General features: G+C 33.3%; 1 long non-coding RNA gene across 1 annotated transcript; it reads left to right on the top strand.

Moving 5' to 3' along the window:
• Positions 1-8097: 8097 nt before the first annotated feature.
• Positions 8098-11040, top strand: LOC126053951 (uncharacterized). Its single transcript, XR_010277419.1, has 3 exons — positions 8098-8653; positions 9107-9154; positions 9343-11040. It is a non-coding gene; the product is annotated as an uncharacterized LOC126053951 (long non-coding RNA).
• The last annotated feature ends 468 nt before the right edge of the window (positions 11041-11508 follow it).

Genomic DNA, 11508 nt, shown 5'->3' with positions numbered 1-11508 from the left:
AAAGTGAAGCAACTTTTGTTCTGTCAATGTATGCGTTACGTGGATGCCAAAAAAACGAGTTATGCCATCGTATTTGTCTTCTTATTAGCTGTTAAAAATGTTACTAGCATTTTCTGATTGGACTCTTACATCGAGAGCTATAGCGCAAAATGTGATTTAAATGTATGGGAAGTGACTTAAAAACTGATGTATCTCGAGATTCCCTTCGCCTTTCGACTTGATTTTTTTATATGGTAATAAGACATATATTTGGCACATTTTCTTCAAAAAAACATGGTGCGATAAATGTGCCCGTTTTAAGATACAAGTATAGACCGATTTTTGCAATATCATCTACATATTTATTTATAAGTTTCACATATTTTATCTCTGAATCTCACTTCAGTGGTGACTCACTGATATGGTCAGGCCATAACTCATTGGTGCACCGATAATATAATCTCTGGAAATAATTATATACTACTAATGAGGTAATTTGTTAATTTTTGGTAATTTGTTATTACCTAAATTTTAATGAGGTGATTAGCTATTTTTTTGGAAAATTAGCTAATTACTTATAAAAGACCTTTTTATTGTTTACAATAAGAACTCGAATCGATTTTTAACATACCTACCCTCATAAGTGCCAATTTTGGAAACCATATAAATAGGCGCATGGTTGACTGAAATTAAATTAAATAAAAGCAGTCGTTTTTTATGAAAAACAAAAAAATATTTTATTGTCACGCTTAGTTACTAAAAAAATAATAAATTACAAATAATAAAATATGTAAAAACATCAAAATATACCTACAATTCTATTACTAAGATATTTATTGAAGTACTTAACTACAATTTACTAATAACTAATTTCATAATGATAAAGTAAGGACAAAATTTTAAATTGGTTGACACTAATATTTAGACATGATAAAAACAGTAAAAACAAATATTCAATATAACAAACAAAACGAAGAACAGCATCATAAAGCATCATAAAAATCAATAGTCTAAAAGAAAGTGTTAGTCACAGAAAATATCATCATCAGATTCTATTTCAGATTCTTCAGAATCGCTATCAGATATTAAATTCATAACGTCACAAAATTCTACTTGATTTTCTTCTGTGACTATCATTTCATAAACTTCTTTAAACATATTTCTCTTTACGTTACGATCCAATTTTGGTCGTATGGTTGTCAAAAAAGGATCTGAAGTGAGAAGCAGGTTATGAAGTACATCTTCATTACAATTAATACTACTACTTTTTCTCGAGTGAGACTCTCTAAATTTACGAAAATCTTTGTTTCTCGCTTCAGATGCTTCTTCTGACAAAAAACCGATTGGCACTATAGACAAATGCTCAATTATATGAGCTCCATGAATAAGCAACTTATGAATACTCACAGGCATATAATACCATGGATAAAGATTGGTAAACATTTTTGCAGTATCTATACAGAATTCATTAAATTTGTTTACAATAATTTTTCACCAGAAGAAATACATTGTAGGATCACACCAAGTCTTTGCACTAAAGCAACGTCTAGTCCAGTTATATCAGCAGTTTTGGCTGGATCTTGAAAGAACCTTCTAGCTGAGTTTCCGTTGTTTGTCGTCCCACTGCCTTGTTTTACAACGTCTAATAATAAACCAGTTTCTTTTCTGAATCTGTCTTGAATGTTCTTTTTTCTTTCATCTACAGATTTTTTGGCATCGTCTCCTCTTGATTGCCAAGATTTAATGTCTAATCTATATGCTATATGAAGCAAACATTCCATGGCACGGATCCATGCATGAAGACTGCTTAATCCATATTTATACATATCTTCGTCCACTGGTTTTTTCTGAACCAATTCTATATTGTTCATTTCCTTCGGACGCGCCTTACACAAATCGCAAACTGCTGTAGAAGTGCCAGAGATATAGGATGCCACTTTTCCATCTATCATTGTCAAGAGCAATTTATGCTTGATAGTTGCATTTTCACATTTCGTTGGATTTAAACTTTCTATTTCTGTTTCTATATTAGTCATTTCGTTTTTAACATTAAACTCCGTTTCTTTCATGAACTTCCACATAATGGGTCGGCAGAAAGACGTTGATGAAGGCCGTTGGTTTTGCCAAATAATACATCCATCTTGAGTTGTGAGCTTCAATGGCACAAGACTCGCCATGAACACGCTTTGTAGTTCTTGATTTGAACAATCCGACTTTTGTTGATGTACACTTTGATTTGAGGCTCCATCAAACCCCATTTGCTTATTAGCAGGAGTTCATCTTTGTCAAGACTTATGTCCAAACACTGAATAAGTCTATTTACAGTTAAATCTAACAGAGCTTGAAGTTTAATCTTAACAGAAGTTTCTGTTATTGTTACAGCACTGTTGTCAGGGTAGCACTTTTCTTCTCTTCTTGAAGTTTATAATAACTAGGGTATTTACAAATTCCTTCCTTTTCACTGAAATCTCTTAGTGTTATGTATCGAAACTTTGATAGTCTTAAAGTGACATATAATGCCAAAGCTTTTTGGGATGATATTTCTTTCATTTCTCCAAATTGAATAAACTGCTTTACTTTAGAGACTTGCTCTGGATTTTCTAAAAGGTACTGCAGGATTTCAGCCACATCTTTTTTTCCAGATGATTTGAGGCTCGTTTGAGCAGAGAAGACGATTTCTTCCGTGCTATAGGAGCTGCAACTCGATTCTGTGCGTCTTCTTTTTTGTTTGTTCGATAATTCTTCAAAAGGTTTGCGGCTTTCTATCGAAGTAGATGTAGATGCGTCGGAAACCCGACATTCCGGATTCATCACAACATTTGTGAAAGAATCGGATGTTGTCGCTGTTGGTTCTTCAGATGCCTCGTCTATTTCTTCTTCGGGTATAATAACATTCTCTTTCCAATTTTCTGGCCATTTGATATCTGCTTGCAACCAGGAGAAATACTTCCGCATAAATGCTTCTTGATTTCTTGAAGATTTCATCCATTTAGCATAGATCCGATAACAAAATCTACGACACCATTCTTTAAGTTCTTTTTCAACTGCGTCTCTTAACTGAAAATCACTATTGGTTTTCAGAGACGTAAATAATTGATTATAGTCCCGAATATCACCACCTTTTTTTTTTTTTATCGACGTAAAATCATCAAATGACCCCTCCCGCTGTGGGTTAGCAGCTGTGAGGGAGTGTCAGACTCTTACTGACTAAAATCGTCGTGTTCCGTCATAGGCCTTTTATGTACCAGGGCCGCGGTATCTCTTTCGAACAACCCGCAGCCCCGGCAGGCCTTGGCCCTGCTGGGCCCCGCTGGGGTTGCTGACGTCTCTTTGAGGAGCGCGTGGAACAACGCGCGCCGTCGACACGGGTCTGTCGTCTAGGAAGACAGAGGGACGATGAGCCACCCGAACTCACCGCCCACAGACCCACGCCTACGGTGGCCGGGAGTCATCTCGCGACACCCGGCGCCCATGGTGTCTACCTGGTCCAGCGCGGCGGCCGGGATGAGAGGTGCGGACTCTATATCACCACCTTCACGTAGAGAAATGTAAAGGTCGAGGTAAGTACCGAAACCGTGAAAAGACATAATGACAACACTCGGATGAGGATGAAATTACAACTAATGCTCTTCAAGTAATGCACCTATTTATATGGTTTCCAAAATTGGCACTAATGAGGGTAGGTATGTTAAAAATCGATTCGAGTTAGCTAATTTTTCAAAAAAATAGCTAATCACCTCATTAAAATTTAGGTAATAACAAATTACCAAAAATTAACAAATTATCTCATTAGTAGTATATAATTATTTCCAGAGATTATATTATCGGTGCACCAATGAGTTATGGCCTGACCATATCAGTGAGTCACCACTGAAGTGAGATTCAGAGATAAAATATGTGAAACTTATAAATAAATATGTAGATGATATTGCAAAAATCGGTCTATACTTGTATCTTAAAACGGGCACATTTATCGCACCATGTTTGTTTGAAGAAAATGTGCCAAATATATGTCTTGTTACCATATAAAAAAAATCAAGTCGAAAGGCGAAGGGAATCTCGAGATACATCAGTTTTTAAGTCACTTCCCATACATTTAAATCACATTTTGCGCTATAGCTCTCGATGTAAGAGTCCAATCAGAAAATGCTAGTAACATTTTTAACAGCTAATAAGAAGACAAATACGATGGCATAACTCGTTTTTCAAAAATTGACATTTGGATATTTAAATATCCTATGTCCCAACGCTTGTATGGCGTCGATCTACTGTGTGACGGGTTTCTGACACACACAGTTTAAATAAAAAGAAATTGGTGAGCCTCCAATCTGATATCGGAATGGCGATATAAATTACTTACCTATAATTATCTTGGTTGAGTTTCAGTTTTTTTGGTTTCATCTGAATGTCAAGAAAAGTAAAAGGAAGTAATAATATAATTAATTTGCTTCTTTGCCATCGGTGTGCAATAAATATGGAGGTAGATTTTAGAAAAAAAATACAATTAATAATAATAATACAATGTGCGTTTGAGTGATTTATTTACAAAGTACTTATAAAATAAAATAAAAATGCAAGTGAAAATGAAATTGAAAATTGACACGTAAGTAAGGCCATTTACCAACACAAAAAAAAACATAATAAAATAAGTACATTCGGTAATCCTAATCGTAACAATGTTCTACTATTCGCATCAATCGCATCAACAGCTCAATCGTTGCGGCGATCGTTGCACAAAAATGATCCTTATAGCATGATTCAGTATTCAAGCGCGATGGCTTACTACCGCATTTCATGTATAACTTTGGTCTTTTTTTATTGAATAGGTAATAATGTTAACTTTTTTTAATTAATGTGAGTGAGAGTGTTATAAACGTAATAGTAGACAAATATAATCAGAAAGCTGCGAACTATGGTGATAATATAATTTAAAAACCCTTATATATAGTCAATTTTTTATATACCTGCCTCTTACTTTCGGTGGACCTAGAAATTTTTCCGCAATACATTTAATCAAATTAATTTTATGTTCCAATCCAGCAAATGCGTGTTCTTCTTCTAAATTTAAAAATATATTGTTGTTCATTATAAACTTTTCTAATATTTTATTTAAAATATATTTATATTGAGTTTCACTATAAATGGTTATATTTTCTTTCATAAGTTTTCTAACCACCATTTCACAAATATAACATATTTTTTACATATCCTCAGACGGAAATATTAATCTGCCCTTAGATTTCAAACTTATTAATTTGTGAAAGTAAAGTCTTTCAGACGTCGATAGACGCGCTTAACATTTACAACAGTTTATGCTTCTATAAAATGGACCACACTACCCGCAACATATCCGATTATTAATTTTCTAAAATCATTCAATTCTTCTACGTCTAGCCGTTCAATTAGCTCGGCATCACATTCAGGCATTTCCTGAAGAAATGTTAAAGAGGAAATGGACTCATCTTCCTCCTTGTGGCGATATGACTGAGTAGTTGAGTTAATAATTTGAGTTGCAGAACTACAATTTAATATTGATAATTGTTCTAAAGGTACACAATTACCGGTACTAAAACATTTTATTTCCAAACTAGCTTTTGCCCGCAACTTCGTTCGCGTGGAATAGTGACTACCAGCAGATTTTTGATTTGACCAATAGATGGCGCTATATGTCCGGAATAATTTTATTTTTATTTATTTTTTTGTAATAAAAACTATCCTATGTCCTTTCTCAAGTTTCAAACTATGTCTGTACCAAATTTCACACAAATCGGTTCAGTAGTTTAGGCGTGAAGAAAAGACAGACAGACAGACAGAAAGACAGACAGACAGACAGACAGACAGACAGAGTTACTTTCGCATTTATAATATTAGTTTGGATGTTCAAGTAGTTTTCTGTACCCGCCTTTGAATTGTCTTACGTTTGGGTTGTCATTAGATCCACATTGCATTCGGATACAAGAAAAAAATATTTCAAGGTGATCCTGACTAAGTTTATACGTCGGTAAGAAAAGCAAACGCTTTTCACGCTCAATAAGGGTTTCATACATATATTTTAAACTTGATATATTAATTAAAATACCAATGAAACCCCTACTGCACTGTGCTTTTATGACCGGTTTATAATATCTGGTAATTAAATACCTATCTTCCTTTTTTATTTTCCATGTGTGCTCGCTTTTATTTTCAAATCGCAAATATAATTTTTTAATTCATTTAAAAACTGAAATATTTCATTCTTGTTCTGAGAGCATATTGGTTTTTTAAAGTTGAATTCAGTCATAGCTCTAGAATACGTCAAACATGTCATTAACTTTAGTTACAAAATTTTCTGTGGCTACAGAATCGAGAAATTCGGGTAGTTTTAATTCTTCTCTACATATTTTTAAAGCTTGTGCAACACTTGTACTAAAAATTTGAGTAGCCAGCTTAACCTTCATAATATTGTTTTTAAAATGAATGTGTTTTTTAGTCAATTTATTGGCTAAATGCAAGCCCTCTTCTTCTTGAAGCTTATTTAGTTCTCTTAATAAGCTCCATTTAATTTTGCTGCCATTGCCATTTAAAAATTCTCCCTTCGCTTCGAAATGATTCCTCAACAATTTAATTACATGACTGGGATCGAGAAAACATGCCACTTCAGACTCACAAAGTGGATGTTTAAAAGTTGTTTTTAATGTTTCTGGATCCAGATTACAGCCGAGTAATTCTAGTGCCGAAAAATTTGTCGAATGTCCATCACAAGTGAGAGACACGACATCAATATCCGAATCAAAACACTTAACTAAACACAATTTAATTAAGTTTGCCTTTTGTTCCCCCGTTGGGCTTCCTGCACACAAAAAGTATCCCAAAGGTATTTTAAACCGATGGTTTATTCCTACAAGAAGGAAAACTAACGCTTGAGTAGCTTCGGGAGCACCTTCTTCTACGCCTGTTCCCATATCCACTAGCCCAATATACTTTTTGCCATCCCATATTTTTTGAGGCTTAATGGCAACTTCGTCGAACACTAAAGAGCACAGTGGTCTATGCTGACTAACTTGTGCTTTCGCCTTTAATGCTCGAAATGATTCCTCAGTAAACCCTGGGGCCCCTTCTATATGCCCATACCATTTTGCCAGAGTTTTGCGATGAGGAAGGCAAGTATTAGGGGTTAAAGTATGAAATTGCCGTTTTATTCTAGTAGGTTTTTGAATTGCCATAGAGTCTTCTTGGTTTGAGGTTTTCGAATGGAACTTTTTTCACGTGGTTTCTGTGATGTTTTTCTTTTAAAAAATGTGAAACATTTGATTATCGATGTTCAATTGTTTTTGTTATTCAACTTAAACAAGAAAGATGGATACTGCGAAAATTTGAGTAATTTTTGAATATGAGTTCCGACGCGGGATTGAACGGCAGAAACAGCCCGCAATATCAATGCTGCATTTGAAGAGGTGTCTGCTAAAGAACGCGCCGTGCGATTTTGGATTAAACGCTTTCGTGGTGGAAACTTCGACTTGAAGAACGAGCCATGAGAAAGACCGCCTGACAGGTGATTAACGAGAAATTAAGAGAGACGGTGAACGCCGATCCTAGTCAAACTACCCAGATACCCAGCCGAACACCGAATAATGTTGAAAAAATTAGCAGTAAAACAGCCACGACTCATGAATCGACCTTCACCGCTATTGCTCCATGACAACGCGAGGCCTCATACAGCAAAATAAACCGTTTTAACTCTTCAGGAACTGCAGTTGGAAACTATTCGTCTTCCTCCATATTCGCCAGACCTTGCTCTAACGGACGACCATTTTTTTTTTTGTGATTTGGACAATTATCTACGTCACAAGAAGTTTCTTCCCAGGAGGCAGAACAAAATTCTTTCACACTGTTTGTGCAGTCTAGATCCTCAGAGTTCTATCGTAAAGGCATAAATGACCTTCTTATTAGATGACCGCAATGTATAGATAATAATGGCAACTATTTTGATTAAATAAGTTTGTTAAAAATTAAAAAAAAATACAATTTAGGTTTTCAGTACAAATCGGCAATTTCATACTTTAACCCCTATTATTAAACGATTGTCTTACGTAATCATACGCCTTTGGAGAATAAAAATTTTATGTTAGACAAAACTTTTTGGCTTAGTAGCGGTTTCGCCCTAATTTTGCTCGCCCGAATCGGGCGAATGAACTATTTTCAATTTTGAATATTTTTTAGGGCCGTTTTCGCCCGAGACAAATTTAATAGCGGGCGAATCAGGTCAAGTAAAATTTAGTAATGGACTATTCGCCCAAATACTATTATATACCTCAGAAAAAATAAGTAGTACAGTCGAGCGCACCATGTTCAAATATTTTTAAGGAGGATTTACTTAGGCACATGTGTTACTCAAAAATAGTAAGTAACCTACTAGATAATATATTATGCATAATGACTTTTGTTCCTCAGATAGAAGTAAAGACACAGCAAATAAACGCACCCTCAGGAACACAAAAGATAGTAGTATAATGCTGTCCCTGTCACTCATTTGCAAATTGTGCAGCGTGTTTCCCATCATTTGGTTTAGTGTGTCTAAAATACTGACAGAATAATAACATATCTGCTTAAAGTGCGTGCATAAATGATGTGAAGTCAGACATATAACTTATTTTATATTTATTGTTTCTTCAAAAAAGCCTGGATACACTAAGAAGTAAGTGGTAAATATGTACTTAGTTATTTATACTTGTTATTCTAGGTGCTTTTTGTTTTAAACACATATAAATATTATGTAACACAATGATAAATTACTTGTAATATATTTTTGAAAGTTGAATAAGTTTTGCACTGTATTCAATTACCGCAATAACTAATTAGCATAATCTGTGAATCACAGCTATGTTTTACGTTTGTTGGTTGGTTGTTTATGAGATCATAGCACAGCGCCCCCTAGTGGAAGCGTCATTACACTATTCATTAAAGTCAATAATGCAACTTAATGCACCAAATTAATAAAGTAATTCCATTTTGTGTTATGCCTGATGTGTTTTATGATGTTAATTATTGGCTATATTTGCTTTTCTTGTTGCACATCTTGCGATTTTTCTATTGCCTGCTATTGCTCGCTTATTTCACGTATCTAATGTTCAATTTTTTAAATTTTCAGACCAGTTAGACTACGTGTACTAATCAAAAGTGTAACTGGAGTATTTATGTAAGTAGTTTTTTTATCATATTTACAGATGCACGTTAATTACATATTCATAGTTTCAAATATGATTTAAAATATAAATAATTATGTTGTCATTAACACTTCATTATGTTGTGAAATGAAAATGAGTAATTTCTAAGTAAATTATATAATTATTTTCGTGTATGGTGAAATTATACCATTATTTTCAGATGTGGCTAATGATTTGAATCGTTGAACGATTTGAATAATGGCAGAGCAACCCTCTACAAGCAAGGGTGAACTAGCTGATTTCACTTTAATTAAATCAAAAAGAGGTCAAGATCTTCTCTTGCGACATGGTTACAGTTATAATAAACGTAGGGAAAATAAAAACGGTGTAATTGTATGGAGATGCATACAAAGAAATGAATGTAAAGCACAACTAAAAACGAACATTGATTGTACTGTACTAATAAGCGAAAATCCTCATTTATGTCAACCAAGTGATATAGACAATGAGTCAAAAATCAAAATTGACAAATGTATAAAACGCGCTAAAACAGAACCTACTACCAGCGTGCCAAAAATTTATTCGGACATGGTTTCGGAATTACAAGATTCTGGGCTTGATTTAGTAAAGAAAATTCCAAATTATGATACTGTTAAAAAAAGACTGTATGCAAGCAGGAATAGAGCACTGCAAGTTAAAAAAACAAGGTTCAATAAGGTTCAGGACTTAGTTGTGCCACCGTGCTACGATAATTTACTTTTTGCAGATTTTAAAGACAATGAAACGCGTATTATACTCTTTGCAAATAAAAAAGTTTTAAACTTTCTTAAAAATGCAGAAAATGTTTTTTGTGATGCAAAGTTGTGTTCCACCATTTTTACAAGTTTACACGCTACACGTTGATGTTGGTAGTACTGACAAAAAAACAAATATTCTTCCAGCTATATACGCCTTATTGCCTAATAAAAAAGAGAATACTTACAAAACTTTTTTAAATTTAATTAAGAGTCAATTACCGCAATTCTCCCCAAAATGTTTTACAACAGATTTTGAAAAAAGTGCAATGTTGGCCATCGAAAAAGCCTTTCCAGAGGCACGGATCCAAGGCTGTTTATTTCATTTTAAAAGATGTTTGTGGAGGAAAGCGAAACAGTTAGCAATGGATAAGTCTTTAATTCATAAAATTCACGTAAAAAGATGTATGGCTTTAGCATACTTGCCTCAAGAGTATAAAATAGACGGGTGGTTATATGTGCAGGCTGAAAATAGAAATGAAGACAAAATAACTAAATTTAATGATTACTTTGTCAATACTTGGGTTAAAGAAGAAGTATATTTTTACGACAAATGGTCTTTTTATGATATTTCTCATAAAACCAACAACGCAATTGAAGCTTGGAACTCGCGTTTTAATAAAATGTGCAAACCAAAGCCAAATTTAATTTTGTTCTTAAATGCTATTTTTAAAGATTCAAATTATTACTTATCATTTTATAACAAAAATCAATATATATCTAAAAAAAATCCTGAGACTATTAGATTACAAAATAGGATCGATGATATCCTGCAACAATTGTTTAATGGTGAAATAAATTTACCATTGTGCATTGAAAAATTGCGAGTTTAATTATATTGTAACCTTGTAAATTCAAATAAAACACTAATTACGAATAAATACCAAATTAAAAATTAGATTAAGCAAAACTGTGATAATGATTGTGATTAAAAATTAGATTTAGTTAAGCGATATTATAGTAAAACACTGTGATTATAATTACCAATACTGTGATCATTATTGAAATCTGCTAAAAATACTTTTTATATTACCTACTCAAAAAAATATTTAACATAAATAAGTACAAAATCATATTTATTGTGCTTTGAAATTTGTAAAAATACTGTGATTGATTATTAGTAAGTACAAAGTTATAATGAGTAAAAGACTGTGAAGTATAATTATAAGAAATATGTAAGTGTTGCTATATTATTAATAGTTTTTATTTAAAATTGTGTTGTGTTAGTTAAAATATATCTGATTATTATGTATGATTTTTATTTAATTTACCCACCCGTTCTGGATCCCATTTAAACCAATTGACTGACATGATAGCTATATACATTCTATTTTGATCAATAGCTCGATTGTTAAGTATATAATATTAAACATACAGGAATAACCAGATTCACGAACAGAAAGAAAAGTTATTGTACGTAACAATTGTGTACGCAACTGTACTTTTTATAAAATTTCACATTTTATTTTTAAATATAGGCTTATTTTTTGAGGTATAGTAGTATTTGGGCGAATAGTCCATTACTAAATTTTACTTGACCTGATTCGCCCGCTATTAAATTTGGCGCGGGCGGAAACGGCCCTAAAAAATAT

Source organism: Helicoverpa armigera, chromosome 19 (genome assembly GCF_030705265.1).
Source record: "Helicoverpa armigera isolate CAAS_96S chromosome 19, ASM3070526v1, whole genome shotgun sequence".
NCBI lineage: Eukaryota > Metazoa > Arthropoda > Insecta > Lepidoptera > Noctuidae > Helicoverpa > Helicoverpa armigera.
Note: the sequence above shows the minus strand (reverse complement) of the source record. Positions and strands in the feature narration are given on the sequence as shown.